A 21223-nucleotide genomic window follows, 5' to 3' on the forward strand; every position below is an offset into this window, starting at 1 on the left:
ATGGGAATTCTTTAAGAAACGGAGAAGTTAAGGGGGCGCCTGAGTGGCACAGTACTTTCAGCGCCCCACTGTTGAGTTTGGCTGAGGTCAGGATCAGACGGGTTCATGGGATGGAGCCCCTGCGATGGGCTCTGCGACAACAGCATGGAGCCTGCTTCGGATCCTCTGTCTCCTGTCTTCCTGCCTCTCTGCCCCTCCCCCACTCGCTCTCTCTTCAAAATAAACATTAAAAATTTATTTAAAAAAAGAAACAAGTTAAAGCTGAAAGCAATTTAAAAAACAAAAAACACCTAAAACTAATACAGTATTGCATGTCAATTATGTCTCAACACAACTGGGGGTAAAAAAAAAAAAAAAAAAAGGAGAAACTGAAGGGTCTTTGGCAGAAAAGACCGACGTTCATCCAGGTGGGCAGTGGTAAAAAGAGGGACTACTTTGCTCTACAGCTTAGTAAGATCTGACCCTGACAAATCATAGGGAGCATTTGCCAGCAGCACTTACCAGGAGGACCTCAGGCCCCTCTCTTTCAAGAGGGGTACAGCTACATGGCTTAGGGCTTCCTTCATAACATGGAATAAGACAAGGAACACCGGGGATAGGGAGAAAGTGGCAGGGTCCTAATTCTTCTGCTGTGCAAACTTGGAAATGTGGCATAGCTTCTCTATCAGCCTCTCATCAGTAACATGAGAGTATGAATATCTGCCTCATAAAAACAGGGTTTTACATTGTATGGGAAAGGTCTTCATACTCTCAAGTGCCAATAAAATGAGATTCACCAATTGTAATAATTCCCTGTTCATCCACCAGCCGCTTAATAGAAACTGTTGTTGCATTCCTCTTATCTGCAGGAGCTATAACTCTGTACTTACAAGGCTTTCCCCACATCCTCTGAATAACTAAACAAGGCTAGTTCTTCCAACAAAACCCAGGAACTCAGACCCAGAAATCACTTCCCCTCATGCCATTTTATATATTGAAGGCACAGGCGAATCTAGAGTTTGTAAACTGAGGACTGCCTGTTTAGTTACATCATTGTGAGACCAATCTCTTCATACTACTTCTGAATTCCAATCCTGTTATCAATTATCCTCTTCCTTTGGAAATGCCTTCTAACCACATCAAATTTTCTATCTGTCCTTAAAAACCTCTTTTAACCACCACTGTGGATACTCTGTACTGGAAGAGAGGCTGCTTGAAATAGTCCTCCCAGACTTAAATGTTTTTTTCTTTTTTCTTTTTTTGTAGTAACTAGAGGAATTAACTGTCAAAACTTTGAGAAAATTTATTTTAAACACAAAGCCTTGTGCAAGAAAGTTTATAGCAGTTTTATTCATGATCATCCAAACCCAAGAACAAGCAAAGTGTCCTTAAATGAGTGAATGGATGAGCGATCTGTGTTGCATTCATACAGTGGAACACAGTGATAACAAGGAGTGTCTCACTACACCATACAACACGCTATACGGCATTCTGGAAAAGGCAAAACTATAGGGACAGAAAACAGACCAGGGGTTGCCAGGGGCTGCGGGGTGGGAGGTGTTGACTATGTAACAGCATAAGGGAGCTTTGGGGGGTAATGGAGCTGCTTAGGTTTTGATTCTGGTGGTGGTTACACAACTGTCACTTTGTTAAAATGCACAGCAGTGTATACTAAAAAGGTTTACTTTCACTCTGTGGAAATTATACCTCATTAAATCTGACTTTAATATCTGACTTAAACATAAGTAAAACAGAATAAGAATTCTTAGTTCAAAATATCACTGTGAAAATCAAAACAGTTTGTGACTTATTACACAAAAGTATGGTTGCAGACCAGCAGCATCAGTATCACTCGGGAGCTTATTAGGAAATACAGTCTCAGGACCACCTCAGAGTTGCATTTATGCAAAAGCCCCAGTGATCCTTTCCTACATCAAAGTTTGAGAAGCTTTGCTGGTATAAAGTAATGCCACTCAAAGTGCGGTTTGCACACTAGTGCCAGACTACAAGCTCTTCCCTGTTCGCAACAAGTTTAGTCAGAGATTAAGAGGAAGCATCCAGAAACATTATAGCAGTTTTGATAGAGTACTTTTATATTTGTTGAGTCTAATAATGACTCCTGTATTGTCTTTTTAATTTTAATTCTCTAACAAATCATTTTTACTGTATTTCACAATGGTTTATGTATCCACAATGGATTAAGAAAACACTGTTGGGGCGCCTGGGTGGCTCAGTCAGTCAAGCGTCCGACATCAGCTCAGGTCATGATCTCACGGTTCATGAGTTCGAGCCCCGAGTGGGGCTCTGTGCTGACAGCTGGGAGCCTGGAGCCTGTTTCAGATTCTGTTTCTGTCTCTCTTCCTCTCCCCTATTCACTCTCTGACTCTCTTTCTCAAATACAAAAAATAAAACATAAAAAAAATTTTTTTAAGAAAACACTGTTACTTGGGGCACCTGGGTGGCTTAGTTGGTTGAGCGTCCAGCTTCACCTCAGATAATGATCTCATGGTTCGTGAGTTCAAGACCCACGTCAGGCTCTGTGCTGACAGCTCAGAACTGGAGACTGCTTCAGATTCTGTGTCTCCCTGTCTCTTTGCTCCCCGCCCCCACCCCCGCCAATTGCACTCTGTCTCTCTCTCAAAAGAAAGAAAGAAAGAAAGAAAGAAAGAAAGAAAGAAAGAAAGAAAGCAAGCACTGTTACCATACAGAATAAAGGTAAAATTAACAATACAACTTCCTTCATGAGAGAATAAAATTTTACATAGACATTTAAACACACACACGAGAGACAGCATCCCTACCCATTCCTATGTTGATAATTCCCAAAGACCAGTAGCTCCGACAGAGATCAACAGGAGAAACCCTGAACTCAGATGTCCTTAACCCAATTCACTTCTGTGGTCAGGACAGAAGTTGAGGGTTCAGCCCAATTCAGCTTGCCTCTGTATTTTTCCAGTTTCTAGCTTTCTTAAGCACTACCATCTTCCATTGGGACCACCTTCAAACTTTATAAATTTCATCTATTTTGGTCTTCAAAGACCTTTTTCAGCACCTACCTTGAAATCCTTCTAGTTAGGAAGAATCCCCTTGAATGATCATTCTAGATGTTCATAGTTTTAGCTGGTAAACAAGTTTACCCTTTTTACCTACTGGACCATGCAGTTACTGTGGGTGCTAAGAAAACCAAAGTCTCAGCCTCTCTACAAGGAATAACTCTATGTCAAAATTCTGTTCACTGCTGTCTCAAATTTAAGGAATTACAAAGTGGGCTATGTAAGAGAATTCAATTGGTTCAGGGTAAAGCCATCACCATCACCAGAAAGCTAGTTTTATCATATGTATTTTAACCTTGAATATCCAGGTAGTCTTTAGAGAGACAAGAATCATTTTAAGTTTTAACTCTATCTAAGCTACGTGAATATTCCCTTGAGATTTTCCAAGTCATGTAGGAGACAGAAATCCAGATAACCAGGAGAATTCTGTGTCTTGCTCACTACTCCTCATCATCCACTACCCCTAACCACCCAAAAAAGTAAACGCAGACATGGCGCTTAATTACTGGAAGTTTGACATCATTACTAAATCGTGTAAATACTTCCCATTTCAAAACAGTTGTGTCAAGTTCACACTGGCTTCAAAACCACATCCCTCAGGGGCGCCTGGGTGGTGCAGTCGGTTAAGTGTCCGACTTCAGCCAGGTCACAATCTCACGGTCCGTGATTTCGAGCCCCGCGTCAGGCTCTGGGCTGATGGCTCAGAGCCTGGAGCCTGTTTCCGATTCTGTGTCTCCCTCTCTCTCTGCCCCTCCCCCGTTCATGCTCTGTCTCTCTCTGTCCCAAAAATAAATAAACGTTGAAAAAAAAATTAAAAAAAAAAAAACCACATCCCTCACTACTTTGAAAATAACTATGTAAAAGACTGTGTTAAGAATGTCTTCAGTTTGCGAAAATTTATGTAAATTTTGTTCTGAAGGCTGATACATTTAAAATGAAAAAAAAGCACATCTATTAAGGAATCAATAATTATGAAAATTAGATCAATATTCTATATATTTTTGCTTGTAAAGCCACCATCTCTCTCCCCTCCTTCCCTTCCATCCTCTCTTCCTCCCTCCCTCCCTCCCTTCCTTCATCACCAGTTAAACGTCATTAGGCAGGCTTGAGGAAAGCTGCCCAGAACGGGTCAGAGCTCAGGGAAAGAAGATGGGCAGGGCAGCAGCCTCCTGGGTTGGGAGGCTGGTTACATATAAGGGGCTTGAGCAAGTAAATAAATATATTGAGGATAGTAAGAGCTAGGCTTCCTGCTCTCAGAGAAAGGAGTTAGAAACATGCAAAAGAGAAAGCTAGAATGAACCCTACAGCGTTGCATTTGAATTAGTGGTATTGGTGCGAACGCACGGTTTTAAATATTCTTGGATACAGAAATATAAAGAGGTCTTTGTTCTCATAGGGCATACAGTTCAGTCAGAGGAAACAGGAAGTAATCATACCTCTGGGGTTCTGCAGCTAGAAGAAGTTTGGGTTGTATAAATAACAATAAAATTAAGAATCTATAAAAACAATTTAAAAAATTGCTCCCCTGGCATTTATTTTTAAAGTTATGCTGTGCAGGGGCATCTGGGTGGCTCAGTCAGTTGGGCATCCGACTTCAGCTCAGGTCATGATCTCACAGTCTGTGAGTTTCGAGCCCCACATCGGGGTCTGTGCTGACAGCTCAGAGCCTGGAGCCTGCTCTGGATTCTGTGTCTCCCTCTCTCTCTCTGCCCCTCCCCCGCTCATGCTCTGTCTCTCTCTCTGTCAAAAATAAATAAACATTTAAAAAAATTTAGTTATGCTGTGCAGAGAGAAATTTCCAATGCACATTTTCCCATTTTAAAATGTTCATCACTCATTTAAAAAAAATTTTTTTTTGAGAGAGAGACAGAGACAGAGCACAAGTGGGGGAGAGGCAGAAAGAGAGGCAAACACAGAATCTGAAGCAGACTCCAAGCTCTGAAGCTGTCAGCAAAGCCAGACGCAGGGCTGGAACACACACACTTGAGCTCATGACCTGAACCAAAGTTGGACGCTTAACCGACTGAGCCCAGGTGCCCCCCTCACTCATTTTTAAAGCATAAATTTTTGCTGTTTTTTTTCTTTCATGCCTTTTTGCTATATATATATATATTTTTTTGATGTCTTACATTAAAGTTTGCGTACGTCTTTGTGATGTCTTCAAACTCATGATCACTTGTATATTTGTACTTACATGACTGTACTTGTATCTTTGTAGTCAGTTTCAAAGAGTTTGAGAGTAATTCAATTTGCAGAAAGTTCATCTCTTGAGTACATTTTCAGTGTTGTTCTCCCAAAGAAAAAGCCAGCATTGGGGAAAATGGCCACCATGTAATGTTGCTAACATCTCAATAGAGGGTGCTGTTACCTAAAGATGAAGGAAGGTCAGGGCTAAATAGAAGCTGGAGTGGGGGGAGTGAAAGCAGAAGGGGATCCAAGGAAAGAAGGAAGAAAAGTGGGTCTTTCTTTTTTGGTCATCAATATAGTTATAGATCCGTAAACTACACTAACAAAAGATACAAACTGAAATGTTATTTAAAACCTGGGTGTAACAATATACTTTCTTTCCATTAAAAAAAATAGTCTGCACTCTAACAAAACTAAAGTAAATCAACAGAACTATCATACATTTACCTTTAAAAGTTATTTTATATATTGCAAAAACAGTGCATCACATCAGCATACTTCCTCTGTCAATAACAAAATCTAAGGTTCCTCTGGAGTCTGGAACTTTATAATCCATGTGAATGATTTCTCAGTGACTCCATCATCTACTTAAGCCCTGAAGTAGATAATGTAACTCCAAATTAGATAATGTGCTCCAAAAAAGGCCAAAAGATGGTTAAAATTCTTTTTGTAACCCTTGACATCTTCTGCTGCCAAAGTGTACCACTTTTTTTTTTTTTCATGTTTCTCACTGCCTTGATCAGGTCTTTACTCAAAATTAGCTGTCCAAAATGATTTGACTTTTATGGAATTTTTTTAAGTGTCCCACTTTTTAAAGTTGTTACAGTATTGATACATTTTTGTTGTTGTTGCTTTTACTTAACCCTCAGTTTTCATGACTATACAGCTTCAAATGTCTCCTAGATGTTGGCTCTATATAAGGCACTATAATACTTGTGTGTGTACATACAATAAATTTATAGTCGTATTAAAACTTAATTTTTATATTTTCTGTTATCAAAAATTTTTTTTTTACCAAGACATCTTAGAAGTCTATCAGGAGATAGCGTTTGGAGACTCCAAATGCCAGAAATCCCACTTGAGTTAACTTAGCAACAGGAGAAAGGACTACAGCTGGAGCTGGGGTGAAATGAGAACCCCGAATTGGAGTAGCCTCGAGATTCTCTCACGTTCTCTGCTCCCATTTGAGCTCTTGTTTCCATCTTGTCCCACAGTTCACGTCTGTGTTCTACACGTGGTAGAAAGCATGCTTGCAACAGCTCTCAGTTTTATGTCATGCCCCCTCAGGCGCCAGAGAGAACCTTTGCTAACACTCTCTGATACAAAGTCTCCAAGTCTTCATGCGGGACTCCTCTTGGGGTTAGGCGCTCACTGCTGGAATAATTAGCCATGGTCCCAGGATTATGTCAATGCTCTGCAGTTCCCAGGGAAACCAGATAAAAGGAAAGGGGAGAAGGGAATTTTCTGGAAGAGGATATGGATGTACAGATAGAGTTTCTTTATTAAATGTAATTGCTTTGGGCTTCAGTATATCAGATTCTATCTAATTTGTCAAACATCCAAAAGTCAGTTCCACTTAAAAACAAATCAGATAAAAACAATAAAGTATCTCTGAAACTATTATTCAAGTCAACGACAAGATGAGATTCAATTAACAAAAGCTAAATTCATACGCAACATATAGGAACACAAATTTTATATAAGGTAATGCAGAATGAACAGGCAGTTAAGTAGAATTTTAGATTAAGATACCAAGACCACGGATAACCTATTTCAAAATGATATGCATGACCATAATGCAGAATTTTCAAAGGAAGTCATGGTGGTAAGTGAGAACCCTCACCAATACTGAGGGTAAAAGGGATTGCATTAGAAGAGGATATTTGGAAAGAGCTGCTGCTGCACTGAGTCCCCTCCTCTACCCAGCCCCACCTTCCACCTGGGGGAAGAGGTACGTGCCCCTCATCTCCAGCTTAGAGCAAAGAGCTTTAGTGAGACTCCCTGAAAATCTGACACGAGTTTTGAGGACTGATGGACTGTGGACAGAGTTAGGTTACAGAATGTTTGCTGACTGTTATCACCAATAAAGTGAAAGAGAAGTTGCTGCCTTAGGAAAGTTACACAGTCTGTTGAAACAAAGAATGTATGAATGTTTCTTCTGTATCAGATGTGAGCTGTGCAAGGTGCCCCAGGGAAGTACTGTGTTGTCTTGGGTCCTGTCTAAAAGGGCTGAAGGGCTATCTAAATTCAGAGATAAACTTCAGCAGGAAAAAAAAAAGTAGAGGCATCATCAGTTGTGTAGAGATGAAGGAAGGAAATATAACTGACCAGGCAGGGAGAGTGCATGATACCCAACAAGAAACTACAGAATAGAGTTTCCTAGTGACTGGGTGGGATAGGGAGTCTCCACGGAAGCCACGAAAGAGCCCCATTAAAGAAAGATGTCAGGGCAGGGAACTCAGTGCGGCTCCTGTCAGCATGTTAGTCACAGAAGAACCGGCCTCCTGGCCTTTTCCTCTCCTTTCTATTCTGTTCACAGGCTAGAGAAAGAATCCTGGAAGGGGAAAAGAGAGAAGCCAAACACGCCCAGCCCCCTCATTGCAGAAGGCCTTAGCAAAGGCAGAGGGAGAAGTTCTTTACCTTCAAGATCGCAGTTGTGATGACTGCACTGCACCCAGCATATTAATTATTTTTTTTGAAGAACCTTTTGTTAACTGAAAGCAATCAGGAAAGCTGTGGGACTTGCCCCGAATTTATGTAGAGCAAGCACCAGCCCCACACGAAATAAAGTCAAAGTGACTCTGGGAAACACAGTTAAATGGCTTAGTAATTCCATCCCATAAGTTATGTTTGTTTTCCTACTTAAAATACTCAGCTGCAAGGGTCTCAGTAAATATAGAGATATTTAAGAGAAATGAATGAATACAGCTGTTAGAGTAACATCCTAAATTCCAGATAATCTACTTACATTATTCTCATTTAAGTCTCCTAACCATCTTCCAAAGTAGGAATTAATGACCCCCTCTTTTCAATATTTATTTAGAGTGTGCATGTGTGTGTATGTGAGCAGGGGAGGGGCAGAAGGAGAGGGGAGAGAGAAAGAGAGAGAGAGAGAGAGAGAGAGAGAGAGAGAATCCCAAGCAGGCTCCACACTGTTAGTGCAGAGCCTGACCTGGGGCTCAAACCATGAACCATCAGCTCATGACCTTAACTGAGATCAAGAGTCAAATGCTTAGCCGACTGAGCCACCCAGGTGTTCCAAAACCCTTTTTTTTACATATGTGAAAATTATCAGCAAGATTGAGTGACTTTCTGACAGATACCAAATGTTTTCACTCATGTGGATCCTGAGAAACTCAACAGAAGGCCAGGGGGGAGGGAAAGGGAAAATAAAAGTTACAGAGAGGGAAGGAGGCAAACCATAAGAGACTCTTAAATACTGAAAACAAACTGAGGGTTGATGGGGGGTGAGGGGGAGGAGAAAGTGGGTGATGGGCATTGAGGAGGGCACCTGTTGGGATGAGCACTGAGTGTTGTATGGAAACCAATTTGACAATAAATTTCATTAAAAAAAAAAAGATTGAGTGACTTTTCCAAATGACAGTCATGATTCATGTTCCTATAGATCTGGTCCCAACAACCATGTCCTTTCTAAACACCACCTTAGTTCCCAGGTCCTTCCTAGACATTTTTAACTTCCAGCAAACTTACCTAAAATCTCTGAGCTCCAGTTTCTTTGTGGACAAGTCTGGGTTAGTAATACTTTCTCTGCCTTTCTCTAAGGGATATTGGAAGAATCATGAGATAATACACTATAAAGCACTTCATTAATTCCAAAATATTGTTACTGGAGGAGGAGAGCAATACCTTATCATCCCTTCTTCTGCAGACAGAAGAATTATCTTGGAGGCAACCATATTTTGTTTGGGACCGTACATCATCATCACAAATTGGGATATACTACATCACTAAAAGCCATTATATCCTTTCTGAAAAAATTCAAACCAGAAATGCTTGCTTAAAAAATAAGTTTATTGGTCTAAAAGCCTAACACTGCTACCAATAAAAACCCAAAGTAGAAAATGGAGACCATTCTTTTTCATTTTATCATTGAATTAAAAACATGTATTTGGGTTATACAAATCATCATCAATCTAATTATGACTTGCCTGCAGTAATCCAGAGTGCACATGAATGAATGGAGTAAGGCTGGCCGTGATGTACACCTGTCTGAATTTTCTTTAGCCAAATTTCTTTGTTAAATCTCGGAAGAACTTCCCACTGCCCACACAACATCTTGCACAGACTTCTTGGTTGCTTTTTTTTTTTCCTTTGTGACATGATAGGGTGAGTATATATATATACAACATTATAAGCACTTTTTTACCAAACTCTTCCTAGAACAAAGGTTATTTATGAGACAAGACGTGATAGCTAAGAAATCAACTATAATAAAATTACTAAGTTTTAAAAAATGGATTAAAATATGCCTGTTTTATTCTTATATTTTTATTGTTTGAATGCTGTTGAAGGCATTTAATCTTAAAAACAAAGGAGCTTCATTAGCCACATATGTTGTATTAGAATTTTTTCAGCCACCTTAAAATTCTCTCCTTTATAGGGGTACCTGACTGGCTCAGTTGGTGGAGGGTGCAACTCTTGATCTCGGGGTTGTAGGTTTGAGTCCCACATCGGGTGTGAAGATTACTTAAAAAATAAAATCTTAAAAAAAATTCTTGGAGAGCCTGTGTGGCTCAGTCGGTTAAGCGTACAACTTCAGCTCAGGTCATAATCTCACAGTTCGTGGGTTCAAGCCCCACATCAGGCTCTGTGCTGACAGCTCAGATCCTGGAGCCTGCTTCAGATTCTCTGTCCCTGCTCTCTGCTCCTCCCCCACTCATGCTCTGTCTCTCTCTCTCTCTCTCTCTCTCAAAAACAGATAAACATTTTTTAAAAAAGAATTAAAAAAAATTCTCTCCTTTATAATTTCTCTCATTATTTTTAAATGACTTTTGTAATTTCATTTTTTTTAATGTTTATTTATTTTGGAGAGAGAGCACAAGCAGGGGAGGGGCCAATAGACAGAGGGGGACAGAGGGTCCAAAGCAGTCTCCACCCTGACAGCAGAGAGCCTGATGCAGTGCCCGAAACCCACAGACTGTAAGAGCTGAAGTCGGACGCTCAATGGACAGAGCCACCCAGGAGCCCTGCAATTTCATTTCTGATTATAAAACTGATACGCATTTGTTGTATGAAAAATATAGAAGATCACAGAGGAAAATATACTCATGATCTCACTGTCCAGAGATTTAATTTAGATATAGTAAACTCTATCTCTCTCCCACCCGCACCAACTCTGCTATGTCTGCTTTATTGCATATTTCTTCTTTAATAAAATAATCTCAAATTACATATAATATTTTGAGTACTGCTTTTGCTAGATGATTTAGTATAAACATTTTCCCACGTCATTAATATTCTCCTACATCAACATTTCAAAGAACTGCTTAATGTTGTAATGTGTTATAGATTTAAACTAAGATTTCATGAATACATATTCATTACAATTCTTTGCTATTATAAACAATAGAAAATATAAACACTCCAGTAGATAAATCTTTTTTAATATCTATGATAACTTCCTTAGGATAAATTTCTAGAAGTAAAATTGCTCAGTTATGGCTTTTTCTTCTTCTGCTAAGTATTGTCAAATTGCCCTCCAGTAAGTTTGGACTAATACACACTTCCACAGGTAGTGTATGAAAGTGCTTTATTTAATTAAAAATGCAATTAAATATTAGAATATTATAAACTTTCTCGAATTTTTTTAATTTTTATTTTTCTAGAGAGAGTGTGTAAGTCAGGGAGACGGGCAGAGGGAGTGGGAGAGAGAGAGGGAGAGAGAATCCTAAGCAGGCTCCACACAAAGCGTGGAGCTTGATCCCACAACCTGGGATCATGATCCGAGCTGAAATCAAGAGTCAGACACTCAACGGACTGACTCACCCAGGTTCCCTTTCAGAAACTTTCTCAATTTAAGAGATGAAAATGGTGTCTTAATTTAATATGCAATACTTTGAATGGTAGTGTTTCCACTTTTACATTAAGATATGACCTATTCCAGCTAACTTTTTGTGAATTGTGAAAGGTAGGAGGAGAAAAGTTCATATTACTCCATATGGACATCCAGTTGTCCCAGAGTCATTTGTTGAAAAGACTATCCTTTCCCCCATTGGATACCTTGGCACTTCTATCAAAATTCAATTGACCACATATGCACGGGTCTGTTCCTGGGCTCTCCAGTTCATTTCATTAATCTGAATGCCTATCCTTATGCCAATCCCATCCTGTCTTGTTACTGTAGCTTTACAGTTATCTTAAAATCAAGTAGTATAAATCCTCAAACTCTGTTCTTCAAAATTATTCAGGAGAGTCTATTATCAAATGGAGTGAAATTTCTGATTTCACTGCACTGAGATCAGAGAACATACTATGTATGATTTTAATCCTTTTTAATTTGTTGAGGTTATTTTATGACCTAGCATATGGTTTATTCTGGAGAATGTTTCATGTGCACTTAAGAAGAAGGTATAGCCTCCTACTGTTGGGTAGAGTGTTCCATATATATTAGGTCTAGTTTGTGTATAGTGTTCCTCAAATGTTTTATTTCCTGTTGATCTTCTGCTTAGTTGTTACATCCTTTATGAAAATGAGAACATTACAGTGTCTAAATAATATTATTAATTGTCTCCTTTCAATTGTCAGTTTTTGCTTCAAATCTTTTGGGGCCCTGTTGTAAGGTGCATATATGTTTTTGATTATTATAACTTCCTGCTGGATTAACCTATTTATTATTATAAATGTCCCTCTTTATCTCTAGTAACATTTTTTTTGTTTTGAAGTCTATGTTGTCTGCTATTAGTATAATCATGCTAGCTTTATAATCGCTATTTACAGGATACATCTTTTTCCATCTTTGCATTCACTTGATCTTAGCCAAAAGGCCAAGAAGCAATCCATTTCTTTACTTTCAACCTAGCTGTTATCTTTTGATCGAAAGCATATCTCCTTGTAAACAGTATATAGTCAGATTTAAATTTACATTTTTTTTCAATGTTTATTTATTTATTTTGGGACGGAGAGAGACAGAGCATGAACGGGGGAGGGGCAGAGAGAGAGGGAGACACAGAATCGGAAACAGGCTCCAGGCTCCGAGCCATCAGCCCAGAGCCTGACGCGGGGCTCGAACTCACGGACCGCGAGATCGTGACCTGGCTGAAGTCGGACGCTTAACCGACTGTGGCACCCAGGCGCCCCTATAGTCAGATTTACAAAAAAAAAAAAAAAAAAAGCCCTATGAAAGATTTTTCTTTCATTCACTGACTACTCAACAAGAGTCTCACATTAGGATACTTTATGTTACTCTAACAAATACATCCAAAACTGTAATTGCTCAAACTCAAAAGTAGTTATTTCTCATTCATATAATAGTACTATACAGGTCTTCCAGGTCACAGATAGCTCTCCTCCATGCAGAGTTTCAGGAAATCTCCCTTCAGGTCCAGAAATTGAACACATCGCTTCTGTTCACATTCCATTGGAAAGAACTTAGTCACATGTCTACCCTAACTGCAAGGGATGCTGAGAAATGTTTAGCTGCATTCCCACCTTAAAAAGGGGGAGATTGAATATTTTGTGGGAGCTAGACATCTCTAACTCAATACTATGCATAAACTTGAGAAAAAATTTTCCTCTGGAAGGTTCAATAATCTGGCATTAACTGTCCAATTTACAAGCAAAAATCCAAAGGAACTTCTATTAAAAGAAAAATCATTAAGCAACATATGTTGTTGCAAAAGCAAATTTATACTAGGCTAAAGTGCCGTGATGCCCTAAAAATTTGTTAGACGCCCACAAAAATTAGGGTAAGCTTATCTTTCTAGGATCACATGTATAAGCTGTTTGCATGCAATCTTCTACATCACCTTCTGTTTCATAATGTGTCTGTTGCACCACTACTTCATGGTCTATTTACACTACCTATTCCTGGTGAGGTTTTTGTCTTTCCTCTGACATAATCTTCTTTCTAATGGCATACTGTTCTCTTTATCTGACTTTTCTACTAATAAGGGAAAATTTGATATTTTCAGACAGTCTTGTCTTAACAAAAGTCTTCTTTTAGTCATTCACATAGCTTTTATAGAAGCAAGGAACTCATGAGTTTATAGAACTCATAGCTTTCATAGAAGCAAGGAACTTTTTTATAACCCTCTCTTTCTGCTATGTCCAGTGATTATAGTTCTTTTAAAGGAGATACAGAAAGAATATGTCAGGTTGGAAATTCTTTCCCTTCTCTTAAGGATTGTCTGATTACAGATCAACTATCTTTGTTAAGAAAAAGACTCTGCTGAGGCTGGTGTGTATTCTAACAGAATAATACCACTTTTCTAAGAGGCCAGTTTCTACTATAAGCAGCAAAGAAAATGAGCTACACTAATTGCTTATAGGAAAATCACACCAATGACAGTTTTTCCTTGTCTTTCCAGTAGTAAGTCTGAGAATCCCACCCCAACATGTATTACTCTCAATATTAGGATTTAACAAGAAGCCCGACTTGTTCTCCATTTCCCTCTGGAGTTTACCAATATCACTATCATCAATATTATTACTGTAATTAATATCATCATCATTATTACAATTACAAAATGGGCAGCAAACCAAGTTACCTAGTGAAAATATTTCACACAAACTCCATAGCAAGTGAGACAACGTCCTTATCTATTCCTAAAAAGTTTGTGCATTCCACCTTACCTTCAATTTTTCTAAGTGAGCAAAGAGAGGTAAGACATCAGAGTTTGAAGTATGGGACCAGTTCAGTAGGTTCTCAATGAGAATAATACCATCTCCTAGGGAGCTCCTAGGGATCAAGTTAGAAATTTGTGGAGGTATTTTAAAAACAACTTGTAAATAAAATTTTAACTTTAGAATAGTTTTAGACTTGCAGGAAAGTTGTGAATACAGAGAATTTCCAGGTACCCCTTGCCCAGCATCCCCCTATTATTAACATCTTAAATTAGTGTGATGTATTTGTCACAATTAATTAATACTGATACATTATTAACCAAAATCCATACTTTATTCAGATTTCCTTAGTTTTTAACATACTGCCTCTTTTCTTTTCCAAAATTGCACCCCAGATACCACATTACATTTAATCATCATGTCTCCTTAGACTCCTCCTTGCTTGGCTGTGACAGTGTCTCAGACTCTCCTTGTTTTTGATGACCTTGACAGTTCTGAGGACTACTGATGAAGGACTTTGTAAAATGTCTCTCAAGTGGGACTTCTCTGATGTTTTTCTCATGATTATGGGATTATGGGTTTTTGGAAGGAAGAAACAGAGGTAAAGAGCCATTCTCATAACATTATGCCAATAGTATATATTATCAATATAACTTGGCCCATATTGACTTTACCTGGCTGGGGCATGTTTGTTATATTTCTCCAATAAACCTACTCTTTTTCCAAACTCTTTCCATATTGTACTCTTTGGAAGTTACTATGCCTACACCACACTTAGTGAGTGGAGAGTTGAAGGAGAAGTAGCTACATTATTATTTAGAATTCTGCACAGGATATCTGTCTATTCTCTCACATTGATTTATTTATTCAATCATTTGTTTACATCGGTACAGACTTACAGATATTTATTTTATATGTTGGGTTATAATTCAACACTCCTTCATTAATTTCATTGCTCAAATTGTTCCACTTTTGCCGATCGGGAGCTCTTTCAGCTAACTCCTGTGTCCCTTTTACATATCACCATTAATGTGTGTATGTGTGTGGGTTTTGGTTTTGAATTTATGATCACTTCCTTACTTTCTGGCACTACAAGGTGCTTCAAGCTCATCATATATATATTTACTTCCTCAGTCCTAGAATCAATTATTTCTCCAAGGAGTCTTTTATTAGAGAATATCACAAACCAAGATCTGGGCATTAGGTGTGCTGGTTGCCACTGGAGTGTTTTCTTTTAGGTGTTATTCTCTCAACTGACCAAAGAAATATGTGTATAATAACCTGTGTAAAATACACCTAACTACAAAAAATCCCCTATATGTGACCATCTATATCTATATTTTAAGATAAACATGAGTTCTTACTGATGTCTCCAACACTAATCCTCACCACATGGATCATTCCAGCCTCCTGCTCTTGTTTATCTGTAACCATCCCCACCCCTACCAGTGAGAAACCTGGCTCCCACCATCTGCCATCATTCGTGTAATTTAGCTCTTATTTCAAAATCTCAATTACAAAGAAAAAATCATCTAAATATTCAATTGGATATATTTTGTCTTACTTAGAGTTCTGGGTTCCATCGGAATGAGGTAGAAACTAAATTCTGAATTGCACTATTTCTTCTAGAAACCAGAGAAATAGGAGGAGAAAGAAAAATCCCTCAAACTACATTTCAGTGAATACAGGAGACAGGGAAAATCTGAAAACTCAAAACTGGGCATAAGCACTACCAAAGGTAGGGTCACTAAGAAGCCTGCATAGGAGTTTGTGATGCATGTCTTAGAGAAGAACAGAGGGCCCGGCAGTGGAAGATCTCAGAGATTTCCACAAATGTTACATTCTATAAGGAAAGGATCCTATGTGGAAAAGAAACCATTGTGAACAAGACTGAAGTCTGACAGGATACCAGTGGAGAAGGGCAAAGAGAAATGCTCAGAAAATGCTGGAAGACGGAACCCTGAAGGGGCAGATTTCACAAAGTTCCCACCAACTTTGAAAAGTACATCCTCTTGGAAGGTGATTACTGTGTTTCTTGGTAATGGCAACATACAAAGAATCTGTGGAAGTCCAGGGTCCCTAAACTAGGCTGGGTCCCGAGAACCATGGGAGATAGGACTATATCCACAAAGGCAGCTGTTTTTTTGTTTCCCTGAACTATGAAGCTTGGAAAGCTATCCTGGCTTCCCAACAAACTCCACAGAAACTTCTAATTCTAATCCAGAAATTTCCATCTCATTCAACTATGATTAATAAAAATGAATATGCTCAGCATCTAGACTAAGGCAGTATAAGAAAAAAATAGAGTACCAATTTTCCTATAAATAAAAACTCCCACACACAAAATGCCTACTGCAGGTAGATGAAAATTCTAAGCTAATATTCCTATATATATATATTTTATTAAAAAAAATTTTTTTTCAACGTTTATTTATTTTTGGGACAGAGAGAGACAGAGCATGAACAGGGGAGGGGCAGAGAGAGAGGGAGACACAGAATCGGAAACAGGCTCCAGGCTCTGAGCCATTAGCCCAGAGCCTGACGCGGGGCTGGAACTCACGGACCGTGAGATCGTGACCTGGCTGAAGTCAGACACTTAACCGACTGCGCCACCCAGGCGCCCCTATATATATATTTTAAAAAGAAAAAATATAACAGAGCAATTACAACTGTGAAGGAAGACCATAAAACAGACATAAAAAAAATGGAAAAGGGATAGCCAAACAATGAAGATTATGACTAGATAACATGAAAGTGTGAAGTGGGAAATGACATAACTCAAGAAAGCAACAAAAGAGAAAAACAGTTTGGAGTTTTAATTTGAAGCCAGTGTTAAATCAATGAAGAGTTTTATGAATGCTTTCAAGATTTATCTTTGGTTTTTGGTGGTTTCGCTGTTATGTGCTCAGGTATGGTTTGTATTTATCTTGCTTAAAGTTCCCTGACCTTCAGTCTACCTCTATTTTTCATGACCATTGTTCCTTCAAATATTTTTTTTTATATCCTACTTTCTCTCTCCTCTTCTCCTGGGCTTTTTTTTTTTTTTTTAATTTTTTTTTCAACGTTTATTTATTTTTGGGACAGAGAGAGACAGAGCATGAACGGGGGAGGGGCAGAGAGAGAGGGAGACACAGAATCGGAAACAGGCTCCAGGCTCTGAGCCATCAGCCCAGAGCCTGACGCGGGGCTCGAACTCACGGACCGCGAGATCGTGACCTGGCTGAAGTCGGACGCTTAACCGACTGCGCCACCCAGGCGCCCCTTCTCCTGGGCTTTAATTGCATGTATGTTAGACCTTTCAATATCATGTCACAGACCACTGAAGCTCATCTGTCCACCAATTATTTTTTCTGTTCTTCAAAGTAGATCATGGCTACTGACCTATCTTTAGCTCTTCCTTCAGTCATCTCTAATTTGCCATTAACTGCATCCAGTTCATTTTTTTCCAGACATTTTTCAGTGCTATAATTTCAATTTAGTTCTTTCATAGTTTTCATTTCTCTGCCAAAATTCTCCATCTTTGACGTCCTTAAATCCTTTAACTTATTTATAGTAGCTGTCCTCCGCTAATTCCAACACTTATGTCGCCTGTGAGTCTGCTTCTATACGCAAGTTTTTCCTCTTGATTATGAGTGATCCTTTCCTGCTTCTTTACCTGCAGTGTTTTTTTGTATTTTGTTTTTTGGTATACTGGTCATTACTGATAATACATTGATGCAATTCTGGATTTTGTTCTGTCTGCTAAAAAATGATGTGTTTTGGGGTGCCTGGGTGGCTCAGTAGGTTAAGCATCTGGCTTCAGCTCAGGTCATGATCTCACAGTCCGTGAGTTCGAGACCCACGTCAGGCTTTTAGCCCCACGACAGCTCAGAGCCTGGAGCCTGCTTTGGATTCTGTGTCTTCCTCTGTCTCTGCCCCTCCCCTGCTCATGCTCTGTCTCTCTCTGTCTCAAAAATAGATAAAAAAATTTTTAAAAATGATGCATTTTGTTCTGATGATTTAAAATTATTGTCAGATAACCTTGATCCTGTCTATGGGGACCAGTCTTTACATTCTGTTAGGGGAGGTTTATTTTAGCCCTTAGTCCTAAAGTTCCAGACTTACTTTTAAGGCACAGCTCTTTGGGGATTTTAATGTGAAGTCCAAGGAGTTTATCCAAACCCTGTCAACTTGGCAAGATTTGAATTTCAAACTCCTAGACTTTCTTCAAACTTTACAGATTTCCTGACTGGAAATGTTATAAACAAAAATTTGTCTTGGAACAAATGATAAGCTGCTTAGCCTCATTCTGTCTCATGTAGTATTGTTCTAAGAGGCTGAGACAGTCCCCCAAGACTTAAGATCATTATACTATTGGGGGAAAAGCATTAATTTTTTTATCAGAAGAACTCAATTTGAATTACTGTGTCCTCTTGGATAAATTACCTGAGTCTGTCTCATCTGTAAAACAGTGGTGATCTATTTTATAGAAATCTTCAGATAATTAAATGAGGCAAAGTATATAAAAAACCTGGTGGGGCTGCAATAAATTGCAATGACCTTATAGTTTACAAAGAAGCAAAAATTACAAAGAAACATGTTTAGTCTATTTAGAGTCAAAACTTAGTTATTTGTGATAAGTGAGCTCAGACTAACAATTTATTTCCCTCAGTCTTTGGGACATTTTAGGACCTCTGTCCAAACTAACTGCTGTCTTGATACATGAGAAGAAACAAAAGAAAAACAGGGGGCCCCTAAGCCCAAGACTTAGACCTCAGCTGGAAAGAACCTTGCAGAAGCTGAAAGAGACACAAAGGTCAGGCTTGAATACTCTGCCGGCAGAGCAGTCCTGATGACACTGGGACCTTCAGAGTGCTCTGACTCCAGTACAGGTCTCCCCTGGGAACCCCAGACTCCTTCCTTGCTAGACAACAGCATACCAGGGGGAGACCACCTTTGTACATTATATAAATGATCTGGATTGTAACCAACATTACCGTTTCCTATTTTTGAAGTCTAAGCATATCTTACAAAGTCCACATGTATTCTCTCCAAACTGAATGGATTAATAAACTAAGGCTATTTATAATGGCTGTTCATATATTATGAAGCAGTTTCATATCCCTTATCTCATTTGGTTCTGACAACAATCTTGTAAATAAGGTTTACAAAAGGCAATATTATTGTCCCCACTTTAAAAATACAGAAACTGAGACTCCAAGATTAACTGACCATCCACAAATTTCAAATACAATGAATGCTAAAGACAGAACTGGAGGTCTTTCTGAATCAAAGTACCCTTACTCTCTACCTTACCACAAACATACTATTTACCCTAAAAATTATAATATTCTCACATAAAGCTTGTGGTTTTTAGAATACTTTCACATCCATCATCTCATTTGAGCTTCATAATAGCAGGCAATGGTCACACGGGAAAAGGATATGAGACCTTGGATCTAGATTGGGTAAAGGGCCAGAACTGTGACTTGTGCATAAAATTGTAAACCTCACAGGGCTGTATTTGAAGATGCAGAGACAGGTTCAACTTATACCTATCTCTCTGAGATAAAGTCAGAAGTTTAAGAGGAGAAAGAAAGGCTATCAGATTTTCTACAAGCACAGTAGGTCCCAGGTAGTTAGCTGAAGCACAGGACTGGTCTCTTCCCAGCTGCCAGAGCAGAGGGGAGCTACATAGGCAGACTACTCCCTCATGTTGCACCACTCCCATGGTGGTACATGGTGGATAGCTGTCAGCTTAGAGAACTATTGTGTAAACGCTAAGACTTCTGTTGCTCTTTAGACACCTGGCTTAGCATAGTACCTGGCACATACATGTTGAACTATAAACCGAATGTGAGCCCTGGTGGGAGCCTGGTGTTATTGGGGAAAATATTTTAGTTGTTCTGCTAGTCATTCTGCCAGTCTGGACTCCTTTTGTTCTGTGGCACAGTGAGACCACTCATACAAGGCCAATGATCACTTGACAACATGTAAGGTGGGATTAGAACATGACAGAGATAGACACTCTAAGAACAGCTTCATGGAAAGTTCACTGCTCCATTTCTATCAGTCCACTATGATCAGCCTTAAGGATACCATTCCTATATGAAAAACAGAGGTAAAGAAGTATGCACTGATTAGTGGATTCATTAGTTCCCTCTACAATTAAAGTGCTTTATTCAAGATTTTTTCTACACACCTGCAACAGATTAATATCTGAAAATTTATCATTGAGAAATTTATACACTAATCTAGAAATGAGAGGAATAGAAATAGTCTGTTTCCTGAAATATTATGAACCCTGAGAACCCACAGATGCTTGTTGGTTTTTGCAAGGATTATAACCAGCCTTCAGCATGTTATGATTAACATGCTGGGATTTTCTCAACTGCTGTCTCCAAAGTGAATAGATTAATAAACTGGTTTTTGAATATGCAGTCTGGGCAATAAGAATATCCAGAAGTTCTGCACTGCCCTCAGGAACACAGGGTTTGCATGCAGCTAGAGAAATGAGTGCTCTACAAGAGGCCTCTGGAGATCTGAGGGCTTACTGTTTTGCTCCAGTGGACTGCCAACTAAATTTCTGAAAGGCCTCTGTGATTTCTGGAGAGTCCTTTACCTTTCTGTGTGAAGTCCAGAGATTTCTTGGGGTCAAAAATTCAATAGACACTTAATCCCAAGTGTCTCCAGATTATCACTTCTGCTGTGGTCCTTCTTTATCTTTAATTCATCATACTAAATGTTTTCTATAACCCACTCTAACCTATCCAAAAATCTTAGTTATATGGTGTAACATGCTACTAACCCTCTGGAGACCATGAATTTCAATAGTTTGTATCACAGTTCTGCAAGGTAACCCACAAAGGGTGTGATCTTTAAGCTCTAACGGTATCTGAAAAACTACGCAGAGGGTGCCTTGGTGTTAAATTGAACTTCTGACACCACAGATCTTATAATATTGTCCAGTTATTTCTCCTATGGCATTCAGACAGGGTCTCTGGTGTTTCTTCAAGATTAACTCCAACTTCCAAGTTTCAATGTTCAAGTAACATTATGATAACCACTTCTAAATAAAAGTTACCATTCACACATCTCAGTACCTAAGAGCAGGCTTAGGTCCAATCTCAGAAAATTGAGAGGCTGTACCCCAAGGACAGAGAGCTAAATTATCACTTTAAGGTATTTTACAAAATATCCGTGACTTCTCCAAGGATCTGGCT

The sequence above is a fragment of the Prionailurus bengalensis genome, chromosome C1 (genome assembly GCF_016509475.1).
Source record: "Prionailurus bengalensis isolate Pbe53 chromosome C1, Fcat_Pben_1.1_paternal_pri, whole genome shotgun sequence".
NCBI classification, from domain to species: domain Eukaryota; kingdom Metazoa; phylum Chordata; class Mammalia; order Carnivora; family Felidae; genus Prionailurus; species Prionailurus bengalensis.